Genomic DNA, 5,625 nt, shown 5'->3' with positions numbered 1-5,625 from the left:
AAAAAGAATGTTTTAGAGCATGAAAAGAAGAAAAGGATGGATCCCAATGACCAAGCGTGGGAGAACAATCAGAGTCAAAGGAGAAGGAACAAGAAGTCCAGTCATCGACAAAGGAAAACAATGTCAGAAACAAAGCCAGAGCGGCAACGTTACTAGTCAGGATAACTAGAGAAGTTTACTGAAAAAATTGAGTTTTTTTTCAGCATTACATTGAGAAAAAGGAAAAAATAGAACGAAGTGAAACAATGGGCAGAAAAGAACAAATAAGAAGAGGAGGAGGGACTTGAAATTCAATAAACAGCACACCAAGAAGTATGGCAAAAACCCAATGTGTAAAACTCGTTTATTCAACAAGAAGCATCACAATCATAAAAAAGAAGTCGAGAGAAATAGGCAAAAGGGGGGGAAGGAATTCTCAGATTCCTTACTTTAGATTGGTCCAATGGAATGGAAACGGAGGTGATCAATATTAGAAAAGAAGAAAGGGAAGAAGAGGAGAATAGTATAGGTACCAATTAAAAATGGAAGGCGTGGGCCTTAGAGTGGGCAAATGAAACGGAACTACGGAAGGAAACAAAGAGTTCAAAAAAAGGGAAATTCTTTGCTTCCTCCGACCATTTGAGAGAAAAGAGAGTTAATAGTTACGGAGAGAAACTGTGTTGCTGCAACTGCACCAATCACCCTTCCTTCCTTCTCTTACCGCGGGATCGTGGGAGGATTCCTGCGGAAGGAGGAGACCTGCAGGATCAATCTATTTTTCAATTCAATTGGAATGGATTGGCTTAACTTGGTATTTCCACCCAAATTTTCTTCTGCCCAATCTAGACGCCACGTGTACCCACTGTTCCCAAAATTCAACTCTTATTAGAAAGTAAGGACAGATTATTGCTTGCATAAGTCATAATTGGAAGCTTCATGTGTTTTTCATTTTTATTTTTCCTCAAATATTTTTTTTTTTTAATATTACATTATAAATATGCATATTAGAAAATAAGAACTCATCCTAAAGGTGCTAAAGAAAACTGATCCTAAAAGTAGGATTTCTGAACTACCGCTATAGTCTGACCTTCAAGTCTCTATTTGAATAGAATTAGGCGTTGAACTTTTGTAAAAATATAAACCAAAAGAAAAAGTAGTTACTAATTAAATAGATATCTGAAAGGTAAAAAAAAAAAAAAAGCTGACTTTATTTCTATAAATAATAATAATAATAAATAAATAAATATCTAAAAGAGGAAATTGAAGTAAAAATGAGTTAGCAGGCGTGTGTCGGTGTGTGTGAATTGGGGTTGGTTTTTCGGAACAAATTTGAAGATACAAAAATATAAGGAAAAACAGTATACAACGCAACACAAACTTAAGAGTGTCCATGTGATAGAAATTTAGTCAAACCGTGGACAACCAAGCACTCTCATGGGCACGTGTAGAATCTGTACATGATGTGAATTCCCCCCATGTTTCTGAACTTACAAAGGGGCAAAGAAAAAAAAAACCTTATAGCCCGAAACTTTCTTTTATAACTTGTAAGCAACCCTTCAGTCTGCACCATGGAAAATTTCATAATTAATTGTTGGTTTTGATTATATTAAAATTTAGTACCTTTTTTTAATTTTTAAATGCATATACAAAAGGGCCATGATTTTTATTATATTACGATTAAGTACACTTCTACTATCAATTAATTTATGTAGAAGATCTAAAGAAAACCCTATATTTCATAAATTTCTTACTTTTTTTTAAATGACTTTTAGGGTTAATTTTGAACAATTATACTGTTTTTTATTTATTTATATCTGATTTTTATATATTTTTTCCTATTTTTGAAACTACTTTAATGATAGGTAGAGAAAATGTATTTAATATAAATTTTCTTATTTATCAATTGAGGAGAGAAAATAAATTTATTGTAATTCTTTTTCATTTTTCAAATCGGGAAAAAATGCATTTAATATATTTTTTTCTCATTTATCAATTGAAAAGAGAAGATACATGTATTGTAATTCTTTTTCATTTTTCAATTTGGGAAAAATGCATTTAATAAAATTTTAATTTTTTTTATTTACATTGGTTTTTAGGAATCAATATAAATCTTCATAAATTTTATCTACACCACAGTATATAAATTATAGTACGTGAAGTCTAAATTTAAAAAAAAAAAAAAAAAAAAAACACTTTCGTTTATATCAAATAAATTAAATATATATGTAACAACTCGACCTTTTGAGTACTCTGATAAGGGTCGTTACTCATAATTACACACTTACATTCACATTTAGACCATTGACGAAAATAAATTTTCATTAAAATAATAAAAACAGTTTTCCAAAGTAAATAACAAATATGAAAACCTTTGTTCGGAGTCCCTAAAATATATGAAAGAAAAAGATAACCTTGAAACAAATAAGATTTTTGACCAACATCGAGTTTCAAATCAAAACTTTTAAAATAGCTTGAAAACGTAAACGGAATGGAAGCGATTTACATGTCCCATATGGCACGATCACAAGTCTCTCTTGTCACCGTCAGTCCGTTTCTATCATTACCTAAAAAACATAAATTAAGAAAATGTTGAGTATAAAATACTCAGTAAGTGATCCCATTATCGGGATCAAGCTATGCATCCACGAGCAAAGAAAAAAATTAGTTCGTGGATCATACAGCTACATCGATTTCTTTATGATGAAAGGAAAACCAAAAGACGTACTATCTTGGCCTTGATATGCATGTCTAGTGTCACAATCGCTCTTTCGGGAAGCTTCTCTTAGGCGATTGTGCGGCACTTGTTCCCGCTCACGAACAAGTCAGCCAACTCGATTACGGACTGCCGATGGCACACCGAGTGCCTCTGCAACCTCCACCCCCCGTTTTAGGGAAAACGGTTTTAGAAAAACGGGTTTAGAGAAAAGGTTTTCGTAAGAAGATTTATGAGTGTGAATAAAAGAAAGAAAGATTGTAGTAGACTATAAAAGCAATAAGCAACAACAACGGCTTTATAGAGTACTACTCCGGTTATGAGGAAATATGGTTAGTCTTATCCCCATATAGTGCATTCTGAACAAAAAGCCAACTGCGCGCCCTTGCATATGAAAGGGGGTGTGTCACTTACAATGAAAATGTAAAGAAAGCAAGCTAACTAAACTAATACAATACAGGACATGAAAATATGCTAGAAGGGGGGTTGGATTGCGGGCATGCGGCCCATGGGCAACAGGCCTGGACAAGCTACCCCTGACCGTTTTACATTCTCCCCCACTTAATTGGTTGACGTCCCCGTCAACGACCTTGTTCAAAACCTGCGATGGCCGGAGCTGCATTCTTCAAAGTCTTCGGCCCGCTCCCAACTGATCTTCTTCGTCGGGGAAGATCCTTCCATTTCCACTAAGAACTCTGTCAGTTCTCTCGTCTGGGTCTTCCACTACGGCGCGTACGTTTACCCAAGATTGTTGCAACTTCTTTCTCAGCAAAACTCTTCATCGTGAACTGATGGGCGCCTTAGCAATGTTCCGCTGTCCATCCTCGGGTTCGGGATAGTAGGGCTTGCACGGAGGTTCACCAACCCGGATGACAGGAATTGAATCTTCATCCATGAGGGTAACTGAACCCTATATGAGGTTCTCCCGCCTTCTCATTACCTCCACTGGACCCTCATATTTCCTTACTAGCCGTTGGTCCCTTCTGGCCTCGAAACTGAAAACTGTCCCGGTCGTAGCTTGAAATCAGAACCTTGTCCCCAGCTTGAAACTCAAGGCCCTCTGCTTCTTACCAGCCCATTTCTTCCACTCTCCTTGATGCTCTTTCTTGTAGGGCGCGAAGCCATCTCAGGGGTATTTGCTCCATCTTTAGTGAAAGTTATGTGTCTGAGGACTTTTGCTGCATAAGAGTGGTCACCAAAGTGTGGCCTGGAGTGGCTTGTCTGCGCACACTTCGAGGCCGCCTTTCCGATCGGCGGAACTCTGCTGGATATTGAAAGCTAAGCTGCAGCCATACCTAACAAATTGTCTGACTGTTTCCGAGCCCCAGCCAATCGGGCGGGGCCATCTGATATGCCTTCCTGGCAGGCGGCTTTTGCCCCCTGACAAACAAACTCACCCTCATGGCAATCCCCCTTCGTGGGGGGTAGGACTTGGGCAAGCTTTTCGGCCTGACGTCCCGATACTCTTCCAAGACAAATAGATCGTCTTGGGGGATCTCCTCTTCAGTGGACTCAACCGATCTACTGGGTGGTCCATGAACGTGGGTTCGTTGTGGGCCGGGCCCCTCTTCAATTGGAGGGCTGAGATCATTCTCACTCCATTTGGCCGCTTGAATACTGGCTTTGACTACGGTCGGTTGTAGATCCGCGGTAATGACTAAGCATTTGGCGAGGGCACTGGTTATGAACTTTATGTTCAAGTAGGAATTCCATCCCCAAGTACCACATCGAAATCTCTCCAATCTTGACAATCACGAAGTCGACGAGGCCCATCCAGTCTCCTAACTTTACCGGAGTTCTCTTCGCTATCCCCGAAATCCAGCTAGGGCTGCGGAATTCACAGCTTTCACTTTCCTGCATCTCTTTCCCAATTCAAGTTCAGGCGGCGAGCTTCCGTTTCTGCCATGAAGTTATGGGTGCCCAGAGTCAACCATACGTGGTTTTTGGCCGATCTTTGGTTGACCCAAGCGACGTCCACATTACAGGTGAGACTTTCCTTAGTGGCTCTGTCGCCTTTCCCATATTCTCTTCTTGGCAGTGCAGACAGGGAATTCAATGCCCCCATCCTGGGATTTCATTTCTCGCATTTGCCGCTCGGTGTACCGTCTCTCATCTAGTTTGAGTCCTCGTCTCCGGTACCGGTAGAGTGTTCAATGTGGCTTGCGAAAGCATTAAACGCAGTTTTGTGATTTGGACATTACGCGCCTGTGTGGCCCCTCTACATATGATAACAAGACATCGGGCTGGCGATTGTGATTGTTATTGCTGTTTGTGGCGACCCCCGCCAGTTTGTTTCCTTGATCTCACGGCGTTGGGATGATTTACGGTCCCCCCCTGTGTTCTTGTCTCCTCCCCCAGGGCGCTGGAGAGGACTGGGGACCGCGTTGTTCTGTTTTCCTCAATTTGAGGAACCTGTTGATTGCCTTCCTCACATTTGTGAGTCAGTGCTTAAGGTCGTATAGTCGTTCAGCTGCCGCATAGGCAGAGGGGAGATTCTGTACTCCTTCTGTTCGTATTAGTTTTGCTTATCCTCCCACTCGGTTTAGCCCCTCCACAAAAGCCTAAAAGACCTTTCTTTTTCGAACATATCTCGTATGTCCACATGAGTCCTGCCAAGATTGTTTACGTAGTCTCCTAATGTTATTGTTGCTTTAGCTCTCTGAGTTTTTCGGTCGAGGCCAAGATCTGCAACATGTTTCAGGCGAAGAACTGCAGAACCGAAGTTCTTGTTTCATACATATCCCAAGTATCATAGATGCAACGTCCCTTCCGTGTATGTCTGTTAAATCGTGAACTCCACCACAGTTTTGCATCTTCAATTAGATGCATCGTTGCTATTGTGACTTTCGACTCTTCAGTCACTGTGTTCGTCGCCTTGAAGTATTCGCTCAAGGTCGAAGATAAAATTTTCCAGGGCTTTCGCTTCTCGCACC

The 5,625-nt window shown here is 40.4% G+C and overlaps 1 protein-coding gene across 5 annotated transcripts in view; it reads right to left on the bottom strand.

Moving 5' to 3' along the window:
- Positions 1-829, bottom strand: part of LOC120075696 — an 8,905-nt gene extending 8,076 nt beyond the window's left edge. For 3 of the 5 annotated variants that reach the window (XM_039029311.1, XM_039029312.1, XM_039029313.1), the window contains exon 1: positions 513-829. The gene's annotated coding sequence lies outside the window, so the exon portion shown is untranslated. The remainder of the gene's footprint in view (positions 1-512) is intronic. The other 2 variants (XM_039029310.1, XM_039029314.1) reach the window with 1 other exon arrangement.
- Between the last annotated feature and the right edge of the window lie 4,796 nt (positions 830-5,625).

Source organism: Benincasa hispida, chromosome 4 (genome assembly GCF_009727055.1).
Source record: "Benincasa hispida cultivar B227 chromosome 4, ASM972705v1, whole genome shotgun sequence".
NCBI lineage: Eukaryota > Viridiplantae > Streptophyta > Magnoliopsida > Cucurbitales > Cucurbitaceae > Benincasa > Benincasa hispida.
The sequence above is the reverse complement of the archived record's forward strand: the minus strand, read 5'-3'. Positions and strand labels throughout refer to the sequence as shown.